This window comes from Oncorhynchus tshawytscha, linkage group LG01 (genome assembly GCF_018296145.1).
Source record: "Oncorhynchus tshawytscha isolate Ot180627B linkage group LG01, Otsh_v2.0, whole genome shotgun sequence".
Lineage (NCBI taxonomy): Eukaryota > Metazoa > Chordata > Actinopteri > Salmoniformes > Salmonidae > Oncorhynchus > Oncorhynchus tshawytscha.
The window spans coordinates 56,292,939-56,309,666 of record NC_056429.1 but is presented as its reverse complement, the minus strand read 5'-3'; the positions used below and the strand labels follow the sequence as shown (position 1 = coordinate 56,309,666).

Genomic DNA, 16,728 nt, shown 5'->3' with positions numbered 1-16,728 from the left:
AGGGAAAAGAGCTTGAGTTGCGCAAAAGGGAATATAACATTGCAGATGGAGTTCAGAATGACACAATTTCATGTGTACAACATCTAAAGACCTGCATCACTATACTGAGAACTTTGCAGTTTCTAAAATAATGTATTTAGGTGTTTTTGGAGTCCTTGTTAATATATTTTCATGGCCCCATACGACACAAAGGAAGGGATTTGTGAAATCACCAAAAAAATGGTGTCTGGACCCTTCTATAACATGGCATTTCCATTAAAAAAAAAAAAAAGAGATTTACTTGTAAAAAATTGTACTTCTCCTTTAACACCACTTTTTTCACATATGTGGAGAATAACACTATTTCACTACCACATGTGGGCTCCTGAGTGGCACAGGGGCACTCCATCACAGCGTCACTACAGACCCTGGTTCGATTCCATGCTGTTTCACAACCGGCCGTGATTGAGAGTCCCATGCGGTGGCACACAATTGGCGCATGTCGTTAGGGTTTGGCCGGGGTAAACCATCATTGTAAATAAGAATTTGTTCTTAACTGACTTGCCTCGTTAAATAAAGGTTAAAAATGTGAACTGCAATTCCACATGCTAATGTGAGATTTTCACAAGTTTTTGCACATTCAATTTTCATGTTAACTTTTTAACATGTGAAACTGCAAATTTTACATGTGCAACTGTAATTCATATGTGAGGCGAAAACATGTTTTTTTTAATCACATTTGAAAAGGTGGTGTTAACATGTGAACTCTACATTTTATACATCTGAAAATATGGTTTCACAGGTCAAATTTAAACTACACATGAAAAACTGGCCGATATGGGTCGCCGTCTATTTGAATAAATACATTTTATTTGTCACCTGCGCCAAATACAACAGGTGTAGACTTACTGTAACCGTGAAATGCTTGCTTAGGAGCTCTTCCCAATGATGCAGTGTAAAAAATGGAATACATAAAAACACAACAAATAAAATACACAAGAATTGAGCTATATACAGGGAGTACCACATCAATGTGCAGGGGTATGAGGTATTTCAGGTACCTATGTACATGAAGGCAGTGTGAAGTGGCTAGGCATCACGTAGAGAATAATACAAGTCAAATAAAGAGCAGAGTAGCAGCGGCATATGATGAGTATAAAAGTGTGCATTTTGTCGTTATGCCTGTAGTGTGTGTGTGTGTGAATGTGGCAGGGTTTTATGGGAGAGTGTCAGTGTAGCGCGTGTGTTTGTATATAGTGTGTAAAATGTATTGGGACTGTGGCACATTTTTGTTGTTGTTTTGTCTCTGTTCTCCAGAACTTTGGATTTGAAATGAGACACATTTATTGTGAATAAGAATAGAATGTTTCTAAATAAGGATGAGTAAGAAAGTTACAGACCCAGAAATATCATACCCCCAAGACATGCTTTTTTGGGGTATGATCTTTGTGTCTAACTTTCTCACTCATCATTATTCACGATTCATGTAGGATTATCCGTAATCATGGTTTCATCCACATTAATGCAGAAGTGTGTGGAAACATTCTATTCTTATTTACAATAAAGTGACTCCAAAATGACACAATACATTATTTACCATTCATTTATATTGGGCACAAATGAATCTGAAACACAAGCTAAACAAACAGAAAATGCATCCAACACGTTTGTAGAGTCACACGCTTGATGTAATCATTGCATTCTAGGAATATGAGACCAAATACTCAACTTTTGACTATTTTAATACACATATATAAGCGAATTTGACCGAATACTTTTGGTCTCCTAAAATGGGGGGACAATGTCCAGTTGTTTCTAAACGGTTCACTCAATATGGTTGAAAATACCCTCATTGAAGCTGAGAGTCTGCACTTCATAGTCATTGTATAATTTCAAAGGGCTTTAGTACAGAGCCAAAACAACATAAATTGTGTCAATGTCCCAATACTTTGGAGCTCACTATATAGTGTTCAGTGTGCACACTGTAGAGTCAGTGCACGATGGGGTCTGTGCAGATAGTCTGGGTAATCATTAATGAACTATTTAGCAGGCTTGAGGGTAGAAACTGTCTCTGAGCCTGTTGTTCTGAGGGCCGATGCAGCAGAGTGAACAGTCTATGGCTTGGTTGGCTGGAGGCTTTGGCAATTCTTTGGGCCTTCCTCTGACACTGCCTGATATAGAGGTCCTGGGTGGAAGGGATCTCGACCCCAGTGATGTACTGGGTTCTCCGCACCACCCTCTAGTGTTTTGCGGTTGAAGGTGGTGCATTTTCCATACTAAGCGCTGGAGCTGTAGTGGTGCAGCTATAGAACTTTTTGAGGATCCCAGGGTCCCGTGCCAAATCTTTTGAAGAGGCACTGTTGTGCCCTCTTCATGACTGCGGGTGTGTGTGGAACATGTTAAGTCCTTAGTGATGTGGACGCCAAGGAACTTGAAGCTCTCAACCATCTCCACTACAGCCCCATCGATGTAGATGGGGACGTGCCATCCCATTTTCTCCTGGAGTCCACGATCAACTCCTTGGTCTAACTGATGTTGAAGGAGAGGTAGTTGTCATGGCACCACATTTCTAAGTCTCTGACCTCTTCCTTGTAAGCTGTCTCATCGCAGTCAGTGATCAGGCCTACCACTGTTGTGTCGTCAGCAAACTTGATTAGGGTGTTGGAGTTGTGCGAGGCCTCGCAGTCGTGGGTGAATGGAGTACAGGAGGGGACTAAGCACCCACCATTAAGGGCCCCAATGTTGAGGGTCAGCATGTCGGAGGGGTTGTTGCCTACCCTCACCACCTGGGGCCGTCGTGTCAGGATGTCGGGGCTGTATGCGAATTGGAGTGGGTCCAGGGTGTCTGGGATGATGGTGTTGATGTGTGTCATGACCAGCCTTTCAAAGCACTTAATTACAGATGTGAGTGCTACAGGGCGATAGTCATTTAGTCAGGTTAACTTGGAGTTCTTGGGAACAGGGACAATGGTGGTCATCTTGAAACTCGTTGAGATTACAGACTGGGACAAGGAGAGATTGAACATGTTCATGAAGACACTTGCCAGCTGGTGTGCCCATGCTTTGAGAATGCGCCCTGATGTTTTCTCTGGCCCGGCAGCCTTGTAAGTGTTAAAAAACAGCTGCATATATAAGCATACATCTTGAGTCTGGTTTTATTAAGAAACAAAAACTTGTTCTCTGCATCTCCAACAAAAATCTGAGTAAACAATTTGAAAGGAATGTGAGTCTTAGTTCACTCTGGCTATTTACTCTATTTTCAGAGCACTCTCGCCTGAGTATGGCAGAGTGCAGAATAACTGATGATTTATGAACTCTCAAACACCCTTTGAATATGACCGTGAAGTGTTCTCTCATTGTGCCTAGAAGTAGCACTAGCTTGGGTGCTTGAATGCTGTTGTGAGGTCCGAACGCTCGGATCAACCCTACTCCTCAGCCAGAGCATCAAGTGTGCGCTCTGCACGCGCAGAGAGCAAAACGCTCTGAATTTACGAAAGGACAGTCTGACTAAGCTCTGAATTTACGAACCCCCGAGTGCACTCTGGCACTCCAGAATGAATTTACGAACACACCCTTATTCAGTATATTTAGTTATTGCTTGCATTTCTAAAGCCTACCAACCTTGACAGCAGGCATGTCAGTTAGACAAGCAAGCTATTCTAACGTATTTAATAGCCTGAAATGGATTCTTGGCAGCTAGTTATTTGTATTTATTTGGGATCTCCATCTTCCTGGGGTCCAAACACATTAAGACACTTACATTACATGAAACAAAATATAAAACAGTACATCATATAACATTATTACACCACTACATATCAACAATACAAAATGTATAACACCACCATACAACAATATTACAATGTGTGTGTAGAGTGTGTGTGCTAGCATTTGTGTGTATCTCTTCACAGTCCCGCTGTTCCATAAGGTGTATTTCTATCTGTGTTTTAAATCTGATTCTACTTCTTCATCAGTTACCTGATGTGGAATAGAGTTCCATGTAGCCATGGCTCTATGTAGTACTGTGTGCCTCTCATAGTCTGTTCTGGACTGTGACGAGACCACTGGTGGCATGTCTTGTGGCGTATGCATGGGTATCCGAGCTATGTGCCAGTAGTTTAAACAGACAGCTCGGTTCATTCAGCTTGTCAACACTTCTTACAAAGACAAGTAGTGATCAAGTCAATCTCTCCTCCAATTTGAGCCCTGAGAGATTGGCATGCATATCATTAATGTTAGCTCTCTATGTACATTTAAGGGCCAGCCGTGGTGCCCTGTTCTGACTGAATTAAACATTTCCTGAGTCCCTCTTTGTGGCACCTGACCACACGACTGAACAGTAGTCCAGGTGCAACAAAACTAGGGCCAGTAGGACCTTCCTTGTTGATAGTGTTGTTAAGAAGGCAGAGCAGCGCTTTATTATGGACAGACTTCTCCCCATCTTAGCTACTGTTGTATCAAGATGTTTTGACCATAACAGTTTGCAATCCATGGTTACTCCAAGCAGTTTAGTCACCTCAACTTGCTAAATTTCCACATTATTCATTACAATATTTAGTTGATTTAGGGTTTAGTAAATTATTTGTCACCGAATACAATGCTTTTAGTTTTTTAAATATTAAGGACTAACTTATACCTTGCCACCCATTCTGAAACTAACTGCAGCTATTTTTTAATTGTTGCAGTTATTTCAGTTGCTGTAGTAGCTGATGTGTATATTGTTGAGTCAAATATTATTAAAGCCAGTGGCATGTCGTTAGTAAAGATTGAAAAAGGGAAGGGGCCTAGGCAGCTGCCCTGGGGAATTCTTGATTCTACTTGGAGTATGTTGGAGAGGCTTCCATTAAATAACACCCTCTGTTGTGTTCGACAGGTAACTCTTTATCCACAATAAAGCTGGGGTGTAAAGCCATAACACATACGTCTTTCCAGAAACAGACTATGATCAATAATGTCAAAAGCCGCAATGAAGTCTAACAAAACAGCCCCCAGAATATTTTTTATAATCAATTTCTCTCAGCCAATCATCAGTAATTTGTGTAAGTGCTGTGCTTGTTGAATGTCCATCCCTATAAGCATGCTGAAGTCTGTCAATTTGTTTACTGTAAAATAGCATTGTATCTGGTCAAACACAATTTTTTCCCAAGGTTTACTAAGGGTTCGGTAACAAGCTGATTGGTCAGCTATTTGAGCCAGTAAAGGGGGTTTCATTATTCTTAGGTATCAGAATTACTTTTGCTTTCCTCCAGGCCTGAGGGAAGACACCTTCTAGTAGGCTTACATTGAAAATAGGAGTGGCAATATTTTCCACTATTATTCTGTCATTTTTCATCCAAGTTGTCAGACCCCGGTGGCTTGTCATTGTTGATAGACAACAATAATTGTTTCACTCTTCCACACTTAGTTTACGGAATTCAAAATTACAATGCTTGTTTTTTGTTTCATATTGTAGTTTCTAATTCTTTTTATTCAGTATAGTCACATGATTTCTAAATTTGCAATACGTTTGCCAATCGGTTGTGCTGACAGACTTATTTGCCATGCCTTTTCCCTCAGCCCTCTCAACCATACCATTTTCAAATTCCTCATCAATCCAAGGGGATTAAATTGTTTTTACAATACTTTTCTTCATGGGTGCATGCTTATTAGTAACTGGAATAAGCAATTTCATAAAAGTGTAAAGTGCAGTGTCTGGTTGCTCCTCATTACACACCACAGACCAGCAAATATTATTATTTTTATATTATTTTTCATCAACATAAGAATTACTACAAAACGTATTGTATGACCTCTTTTTTAAAATTTACTGTAATTACCCCAGCCTTTGGAAATGTTGGTTTTCCTAGATATGGCTACTACAGTTGAAGTCGGAAGTTTACATACACCTTAGCCAAATACATTTAAACTCAGTTTTTCACAATTCCTGACATTTAATCCTAGTAAATATTCCCTGTCTTCAGTTAGGATCACCACTTTATTTTAAGAATGTGAAATGTCAGAATAATAGCAGAGTGATTTATTTCAGCCTTTATTTCTTTCGTCACATTCCCCGTGGGTCAGAAGTTTACATACACTCAATTAGTATTTGGTAGCGTTGCCTTTAAATTGTTTAACTTGGGTCAAACATTTCGGGTAGCCTTCCACAAGCTTCCCACAATAGGTTGTGTGAATTTTGGCCCATTCCTCCTGACATAGCTGGTGTAACTGTGTCAGGTTTGAAGGCCTCCTTGCTCGCACACGCCTTTTCAGTTCTGCACAAATGTTCTATAGGATTGAGGTCAGGGCTTTGTGATGGCCACTCCAATACCTTGACTTTGTTTTCCTTAAGCCATTTTGCCACAACTTTCGGAAGTATGCTTTGGGTCATTGTCCATTTGGAAGACCCATTTGCGACCAAGCTTTAACTTCATGACTCATGTCTTGAGATGTTGCTTCAATATGTCCACATAATTTGTTTTCTTCATGATGCCATCTATTTTGTGAAGTGCACCAGTCCCTCCTGCAGCAAAGCACCCCCACAAACATGATGCTGCCACCCCCATACTTCACGGTTGGGATGGTGTTCTTCGGCTTGCAAGTCTCCCACTTTTTCCTCCAAACATAACGATGGTCATTATGGCCAAACAGTTATTTTTTTTGTTTCATCAGACCAGAGGACATTTCTCCAAAACGTACGATCTTTGTATCCATGTGCAGTTGCAAACTGTAGTCTGGCTTTTTTATGGTGGTTTTGGAGCAGTGGCTTCTTCCTTGCTGAACGGCCTTTCAGGTTATGTCAATATAGGACTCGATTTACTGTGGATATAGATACTTTTGTACCTGTTTCCTCCAGCATCTTCACAAGGTCCTTTGCTGTTGTTCTGGGATTGATTTGCACTTCTCGCACCAAACGTTAATCTCTAGGAGACAGAACGCGTCTCCTTCCTGAGTGGTATGATGGCTGCGTGGTCCCATGGTGTTAACCTCCAATAGGCTAATTGACATCATTTGAGTCAATCAGAACTTCTAAAGCCATGACATTTTCTAGAATTTTCCAAGCTGTTTAAAGGCAAGTCAACATAGTGTATGTAAACTTCTGACCACTGGAATTGTCAGTAAACAATTGTTGGAAAACTTGTGTCATGCACAAAGTAGATGTCCTACTTGCCAAAACTATAGTTTGTTAAAAAGACATTTGTGGAGTGGTTGAAAAACAAGTTTTAATGACTCCAACCTAAGTGTATGTACACTTCTGACTTCAACTGTATATTGTGCTCACAACGTCGAATGGATTTGGACACTGCTTTAAAGCAAATTTCTGCAGCATTAGTAAAGATGTGATCAATACATGTTGATTTCAATCCTGTGCTGTTTGTAACTACCTTGGTAGCTTGACTGATAACCTGATCCAGGATGCAGGCACTGGTTACAGTTTTTGAAGCTTTTTCTTGAGTGGGCAGCTTCATGAAAGCCAGTCAGTATATTGAAATCACCCAGAAAACATACCTCTCTGTTCATATCACATACTTTCTCAAGCATTTCAAACACATTATCCAGATACTGACTGTTAGTACTTGGTGGACTAGAGCAGTTTTAGGTGAGGCAGATGAATCTGTAACCATATTATTTCAACAGTATTTGAACTTTCAATTCTCTCAAAGCTTTACAGGAATGTGGTTCTGAGTATAGACTGCAACACCGCCCCAATTGGCATTTTTGTATTTTCTGTAGATGTTATAACCATGTATTGCTACTAGAGGTCGACCAATTAATCGGAATGGACGATTAATTAGGGCCGATTTCAAGTTTTCATAACAATCGGAAATCGGTATTTTTGGGTGCCAATTTGTAAAAATTGTATTATTATTTTATTTTTTACACACTTTATTTAATCTTTATTTAACTTGGCATGTCAGATAAGAACACATTCTTATTTTCAATGACTGCCTAGAGACGGTGGGTTAACTGACTCGTTCAGGGGCAGAACGACAGATTTTCACCTTGTCAGCTCGGGGGACCCAATCTTGCAGCCTTACAGTTAACTAGTCCAACGCAATAACGACCTGCCTCTCTCTCGTTGCACTCCACAAGGAGACTGCCTGTTACACAAATGCAGTAAGCCAAGGTAAGTTGCTAGCTAGCATTAAACCTATCTTATAAAAAACAATCAATCATAATCACTATCATAATAACTACTACACATGGTTGATGATATTACTAGATATTATCTAGCGTGTCCTGCATTGCATATAATCTGACTGAGCATACAAGTATCTGACTGAGCGGTGGTAGGCAGAAGCAGGCACGTAAACATTCATATAAACAGCACTCTCGTGCGTTTTGCCAGCAGCTCTTCGTTGTGCTTCAAGCATTGCACTGTTTATGACTTCAAGCCTATCAACTCCCGAGATGAGGCTGGTGTAACTGAAGTGAATTGGCTGGCTAGTTAGCGCGCGCTAATAGTGCTTCAAACTTCACTCGCTCTGAGCCTTGGTGGTTGGGTAACCCTGCTTCGATGTGGTGGCTGTTGTCGTTGTGTTGCTGGTTCGAGCCCAGGGAGGAGTGAGGAGAGGGACGGAAGCTATACTGTTACACTGGCAATACTAAAGTGATTATAAGAACATCCAATAGTCAACGGTTAATTAAATACAAATGGTATAGGGGGAAATAGTCCTATAATAACTACAACCTAAAACTTCTTACCTGGGAATATTGAAGACTCATGTTAAAAGGAACCACCAGCTTTCATATGTTCTCATGTTCTGAGCCAGGAACTGAAACGTTAGCTTTCTTACAAAGCACATATTGCACTTTTACTTTCTTCTCCAACACTTTGTTTTTGCATTATTTAAACCAAATTGAACATGTTTCATTATTTACTTGAGGCTAAATTGATTTTATTGATGTATTATATTTAGTTAAAATAAGTGTTCATTCAGTATTGTTGTAATTGTCATTATTACAAATACATTAAAAACAAAAGAAATTGGCCGTTTAATAGGTATCAGCTTTTTTGGTCCTCCAATAATCGGTATCGGCGTTGAAAAATCATAATCTATCGACCTCTAATTCCTACCACTGTATCATCAAAGGTATTATCTAAGTGAGAGATGGTCAGAATATGAATGTCATCTGTGTTGTGAATGAGCCCAGTCAGCCGCCGTACTAGTCACCTTGACATCTGTTGCTAGCAAGTTGTTTCTTTAGCTACATATGTTAATGTGGGCTATTTTTTAGCACTTTCTTGGATGCTTTATTGTTTTTATTGCTTTACTGAGAAGCTTATCAGCAGTAGACATGCTCATGTTATTAATATTTGAGCTGATAGTGAATGGTAAGCGGCACACAGTGGACTTCCTACTAGGGCCTCAGTGCTCTGGTTCATAGGCACATGATTACTGAATACAATAGCTGTAGGATCAACAGAGGCTTTCAGGGTAGTTCGGGAGACATAAATTAAGTTACTTACATTGTCCCTTCCAAAGCACCTGGGATAATGTACATTTTAATGCAGCATTTTGACAAGTCAGCGACATAATGGTAGGGATTAACTGAGTTGGTCTTAGGTCATTGATAAGTCATTGTCTCAATGCAGCCTTGAAATGCGTGGCCAGAGTCCAGGAGCCAAGATTATTTGGATGGACTCCGTCATTCCTGTAGAGCATCTTCTGTTTCCAGAAGGTGTCGAAGTTCTCTATAAAAATGGTTCAAACAGAGCTGCAGTAATATTTTAGTCAGGTGTGTAATGCCAGTAGCCTGCTGAATGTTTCACACTCGTGGCCAGTGGTAGGGAAAGTAAAGATATGTTAATAGAAAATGACTCAAAAGTGAAAGTCACCCCGTAAAATACTACTTGAGTAATAGTCTAAAAGTATTTGGTTTTAAATATGAGTGAGTCTGCCAGATCAGCTATAAGGGATCACCAGGGATGTTCTCTTGATTAGTGTGTGAATTGGACCATTTTCCTTTCCTGCTAAGCATTCAAAATGTAACGAGTACATTTGGGTGTCAGGGAAAATGTATGGAGCAAAAAGTACATTATTTTCTTTTGGAATGTAGTGAAGTAAAAGATGTCAAAAATAAAAATAGTAAAGTACAGATACCCCAAAAAAACTACTTAAGTAGTACTATGGCCCAACTATGGTACCAGACCTGAATCAATTGTCTGCTTTTTGGAATCTTTGAGTGCTAGAATCAGTTCTTTAAAATCTGTTTTCAGAAGTTCCGAGCTTGCCCTCCTGATGTCGTTTGACCCCAGATGGACTACGACAGCGTCACCTTCAGGCATCTGTCGTAGAATGGTCGGAAGCAGCCTTGTACTCGTTCTCCAGGATAGCACAGGGTTTTTCCCCCTGGAACCAAGATGTTTCTTACAGTAGAACTGCTGATGACGACAGCTGGTGCAATGGTTGAGGAGGTCTGGCCGTTCTTTCCCCTCGTGGTTTCGCAACCCCCTCGATGACCGAAGGGCGGTGGGACCTGAAGGACCCAAGCCAGCTGTAGTATCCATCATGGATAATGAATGGGCCAGAGTCTCAGACAGCCACCAGAGAGGGAGACCGAACAGAGTATGAAGGCGCAGGTACCTCCGGATCTGATCTCGAATCAGAAGCCCCCAGTGAAGAAGGCGCCAGAACCTCTGGATCCAGAGCGTCAACTGTTTCTGGTCTGTGTCCGGTCCGGGCTTAACATCTCCACGGAGGCTCCCGTTGCCAGAGGACGCTGTTTTCGACTTCCATGGCGAGTGACATATCTCCATGGCTGGTTGGTAGGGTCGAGAACAGGAACATCCCCAAGTCATCCAGGAGCAACCTAATAGCTCCATTCTCCAGGGGAGGGGGATCTCTGCAGAGTGCTGGCCAGTTGGCTTTGGAGAGCCAACACCGCAGCGACACTTCCACCAGGCCAGAGCGGCATACGGCTACTGGAGCAAATAGGGTAGAAGGGTAGAAGAGAGAGAAAAAGTAGGCGGGTGTGGATTCCGCAGCTACTTGTTTGAGAGTAGCCACTTCACCCCTGTAGTCCTCTGCAAGCAAACAGTTGCTACATTGAAAGTCTGGACGGTCCAAATTGTCCTGAATTAAAACAAAATTAACACAGCTCCTGTAGCATTGAAAACGTTTAATAACCACCACCTCTTAAGGATCGGACACTTTTTTCCCCTTCAATTTTCGCCTAAAATGACACCCAGATCTAACTGCCTGTAGCTCAGGCATTGAAGCAAGGATATGCATATTATTGATACCATTTGAAAGGAAACAATTTGAAGTTTGTGGAAATGTGAAATTAATGTAGGAGAATATAACGCATTCGATAAAAGAAAATACAAAGAAAAACACAACAATTTTAAAAAATGTGTACCATCTTTGAAATGCAATAATGTATTATTCCAGCCCAGGCGCAATGTAGGTTTTGGCCACTAGATGGCAGCAGTGTTTGTGCAACGTTTTAGAATGATTCAATGACCATTGCATTTCTGTTCAAAATGTTCTATCATGACTGCCCAAATGTGCCTAATTTGTTTATTATAACTTTTCATGTTCAAAACAGTGCACTCTCCTCAAACAATAGCATGGTATTCTTTCACAGTAATAGCCACTGTAAATTGGACAATGCAGTTAGATTAACAATAATTTAAGCTTTCGGACCATATCAAATATGTATATGTACTGGGAAATGTCCTTGTTACTTACAACCTCATGCTAATCTCATTAGCCTACGTTAGCTCAACTTTCCCGCAGGGGATCCACCGAACCTGAAGAAGTTTTAATGTCAAAGTAGAATTATGTTTTTAGTCATGTTGACAAATTAATTAAAAATAAAAGTTGAAATGTCTTGAGTCAATAAGTATTCAACCCCTTTGTTATGGCAAGCCAATATAAGTTCAGGATTACAAATTGGTTTAACAAGTCACACAATAAGATGCATGGACTCTGAGCAATAATAGTGTTTAACATGATATTTGAATGACTACCTCCTCTCTGTATCCCACACATACAATTATCTGTAAGATAAGATTCAACCACAAAGACAGAAAAACAATTGTAAACCTCCACAAGTCTGGTTCATCCTTGGGAGCAATTTCCAAACACTTGAAGGTACCACGTTCATCTGTGCAAACAATAGTACGCAAGTATAACCACCATGTGACCACGCAGCCATCATACTGCTCAGGAAGGAGACACGTTCTGTCTCCTAGAGATGAACGGACTTTGGTGTGAAAAGTGCAAATCAATCCCAGAACACAGCAAAGGACCTTGTGAAGATGCTGGAGGAACATTGTACAAAAGTATCTATATCCACAGTAAAATGAGTCCCATATTGACATAACCTGAAAGGCCGCTCAGCAAGGAAGAAGTCACTGCTCCAAAACCGCCATAAAAAAAAGCCAGACTACGGTTTGCAACTGCACATGGGGACAAAGTTCGTACTTTTTGGAGGCCTACAAACCTGACTCGGTTACACCAGCTCTGTCAGGAGGAATGGGCCAGAATTTACCCAACTTATTGAGGGAAGCTTGTGGAAGGCTACCCGAAACGTTTGACCCAAGTTAAACAAACAATTTAAAAGCAATGCTACCAAATACTCATTTAATTTATGTAAACTTCTAACCTCCTGGGAATGTGATGAAAGAAATAAAAGCTGAAATAAATAATTCTCTCTACTATCATTCTGACAGTTCACATTCTTAAAATAAAGGGGTGATCCTAACTGACCTAAGACAGGGAATATTTACTAAGGTTAAATGTCAGGAATTGTGAAAAACTGAGTTTAAATGTATTTGGCTAAGGTGTATGTAAACTTCCGACCTCAACTGTATTTAGTTTTCTATAAATTAGCAAACATTTCTAAAAACATGTTTTCACTGTCATTGTGGGATTGTGTGTGTAAATGGGTATAATTAATCCATTTTGAATTCAGGCTGTAACACAACAAAATGTGCAATAATTCAAGGGGTATGAATACTTGTATGAATACTTTCTGCCGGCACTGTATACATGTGTATCAATAATAGGGCTGTTGCGGTGACCCTATTACTGCCAAACCGATGGTCACAAGTCACGAAGGCAGTCAAATTCCACTTGACCGTTTAGTCACGGTAATTAGGCTTCTCCATGCTCTGATGCTGCTGATGGTCATTAGTAGCCCACCAAACATGCTAACTGCCTGCTACTCGGCACTCTATTTTCCCTCTAATCACTCTGACCTCAATGCAAATGTAATCAAAAATCAAATTAAGCGCTTCATGAGAGCCCATGAGCTCATGTTGCGCAACATTTCTGTAGGCTATGCAATTGTGTGAGAACAAGAGTGGTGGCCTCCATTTAAAAAGAGGAGAATCCCATCAACTTTCTATAGGCTAGGGCTACTATATTTATTTGTCAACTTTCCTAATATTACATATATTGCTTCTCTTTACAACAGGAGTATTGGCTGGTATGAAAATTAACCACAGGAAAAGCGTCCTTTGTTCGCTATTTAAGTGCATAGATGACATTCTATTTATTTATTATTTTTTCCGCTGCCCCTGTTTAGAGACAGGTGCATGATAATGGTGCATTCTAAATCAAATGATGGAGAGCCATGTGAGTGAGAGGTGCTTCGGAGCACACAGCACTCAGGGAGAAGATAATTATAATTATTATATTCAACCCAAGGGCACAACGGACACTGGCCGCAAAAGGCACAGATTTTTTTAGGGGGCATTATGGCCACACAAAGGGGATGCCGCCGAAATATTTGAGGCATTATCATGTGCGTGTCAAATTTTGAATAAGAGACTGATGAAGTGTGTACAGCCTGTGCAAAAAAGCAGAGTTCATGCCTTTTTAATGCAAGTTCTTTCAAATCATCAATAGATGATCATGCAGCCTTACAATGTTACGTTACAGCCTTATTCTAAAATGGATTAAATAAAAAATCCTCAACAATCTACACACAATACCCTACATTGACAAAGCAAAAATGTGTTTTTATACATTTTTGCGAATTTTATAAAAAATAACAAACAGGAATACTTTATTTGCATAAGTATTCAGACCCTTTGTTATGAGATTTGAAATTGAGTTCAGGTGCATCCTGTTTCCATTGATCATCCTTGTGTTTGTACAACTTGATTGGAGTCCACCTGTGGTAAATTCAATTGATTGGACATGATTTGGAAAGGCACACAACTGTCTATATAAGTTCCCAAAGTTGACAGTGCATGTTACAGCAAACACCACTCCATGAGGTCGAAGGAATTGTCTGTAGAGCTCCGAGACAACATTATGTCGAGGCACAGATCTGGGGAAGGGTACCAAAAAAGGCTACTGGGAAAGGGTACCTTCTGCAGCATTGAAGGTCCCCAAGAAGGTCCCCTTGGAACCACCAATACTCTTCCTAGAGTTGACTGCCCAGCCAAACTGAGCAATCAGGAGAGAAGGACCTTGGTCAGGGAGGTGACCAAGAACCTCATGGTCTCTCTGACAGCGCTCCAGAGTTCCTCTGTGGAGATGGGAGAACCTTCCAGAAGGTCACCATCTCTGCAGCACTCCACCAATCAGGCTTTTATGGTAGAGTGGCCAGACGGAAGCCACTCCTCAGTAAAAGACCCATGACAGCATGCTTGGAGTCACCTAAAGACTCACAGACCATGAGAAACAAGATTCTATGTTCTGATGAAACCAAGATTGAACTCTTTGGCCTGAATGCCAAGCGTCACATCTGGAGGAAACCTGGCACCATCCCTACGGTGAAGCATGGTGGTGGCAGCATCATGCTGTGGAGATGTTTTTCCGCGGCAGGGACTGGGAGACTATTCAGGATCGAGGCAAAGATGAACAGAGCAAAGTACAGAGATCCTTGACTAAAACCTGCTCCTGAGCTCTCAGGCCTTCAGACTGGGGTGAAGGTTCACTTTCCAACAGGACAACGACCCTAAGCACACAGCCAAGACAACGCAGGTGTGGCTTCGGGACAAGTCTCTGAATGTCCTTGAGTGGCCCAGCCAGAGCCCAATCGAACGTCTCTGGAGAGACCAGAGAATAGCTGTGCAGCAACGCTCCCCATCCAACCTGACAGAGCTTGAGAGGATCTGCAGAGAAGAATGGGAAAAACTCTCCAAATACAGGTGTGCCAAGCTTGTAGTGTCATACCCAAAAATAATTGATGTTTTTTGATGTTTTTTTTAATCGCTGCCAAAGGTGCTTCAACAAATTACTGAGTAAAGGGTCTGAATACTTATGTAGATGTAATGTTAATTTATATATATATTTTAGAATATAGCGTAACAAAATGTGGGAAAAGTCAAGTCTGAATACATTCCGAAGGCACTGTACAGCCCAACGAACAACTAAAGTTACATTAATAGCTCTAAATTGAGCATATAGGAGGACCTATTTCTTTGTGATCCGCTCAACATAGAATAGCCGCATGTGCGCACTCAAATCGTTTGGAGAAAATATCCTTTCTATTTTGTTCAGCTTTGTTCAATTGTATTCTTCATATTATAAAATAATGCCACGAAATTCTAAGCAAATCTTGTCTGCTAAATGAACTGGTGTAGCCCACAGCCATATGGCATAGCCGCATTAGGACCTAATATAAGGACAACCAACTCGGAGTATTCTGTTCTTCATTTAATAGTCTCCATTTTCTTCATATCATGTTTCTTTAGACCTGTCTAAAATAAAGAATGGATTAATTGTGAAGGTGTAGGCTATTATATTACACGGCTTTATTAGACTTTTTCAAATGTAGATGTTCCAAAGGTCTGCGTCGGTGGCTTGTAGGCTGTGTGTGGAAGCCAGGCGATGCTACATGTGTTTATGTTAATTACCGGTCAATTACCGTGAGACCGGCAGTTATTTGCTTGACATTCCCCCGGCTGAGGAGATTTCGTGACCGCCACAGCCCTAATCAATGCATCGCCATGGAGGACTACTATTATAATGGAGTAAATGGCACAGAATTAGGAAATAACTATTTCAACTCAGGTACGCTAAGTAACCTTTTACAGAGTGGCATTACAGAATTTGCCGTTCCACATGTGGGAACATTGCTACTGATTTGATAATTTGTTGATGAAAACAAAGCATATATTTCATATGAATAGCCTACAAGTATCACTTTTAACAGTGAATCCTTTTTGTGTAGGTCTATATGCTTTGTGCTAATGAATGGCCTGCCTGGCCTAGCTGTCGATGTAGGAATTAGATAGAAAAGCATTGACCCCCCCACACCCACACACACACACACACACACACACACACACACACTGAGCTACATTTTTGGAAATGGTTCACGTTCTCACCTATTAACTCATGTCAAGTGCAAGTCTGTTGTTCAGCAGCTCACATCAGCAGGGGGGCATTTTCTTTAGGAGGGACGTCTACTGTAGATCGCTAAAATAATGATCACGATCACACTTCCTTAATATTATATTATGTGGACACCTACACATTGGGCAACCAAGCGCGAGTAGCCTTTAATCGTCTAAAAATGATGTTGAAATAAATTCAAACCTAGAATAGAACCTTCCAGGCTTCCTTTATAAGACTCTATTGTATGGGGGAAAAAAAGAATGAAGAATTACAGGGAGGCGTTTGGAATAACGAATCCTGTGCGAATTGTCCTCTGGCATAACACATCCTGGGGTAATAATTACGTAACCAATATCTCTAGTAATAAGAAAATGGCAGTGTGCGTTCCATCAGGCTAAATGCCAAAGCTTTTCTGTGACATAGACAAGAGCACCTCAAGGACAGAACTACATCAACTTAAATGGAA

At 40.7% G+C, this 16,728-nt stretch overlaps 1 protein-coding gene across 1 annotated transcript in view; it reads left to right on the top strand.

Annotated features, from left to right (window-relative positions):
- The window catches only part of LOC112260745 (LIM domain-binding protein 3), a 71,885-nt gene that overhangs the window by 27,426 nt on the left and 27,731 nt on the right, over positions 1-16,728 (top strand). The gene's annotated exons all lie outside the window — the stretch shown is intronic.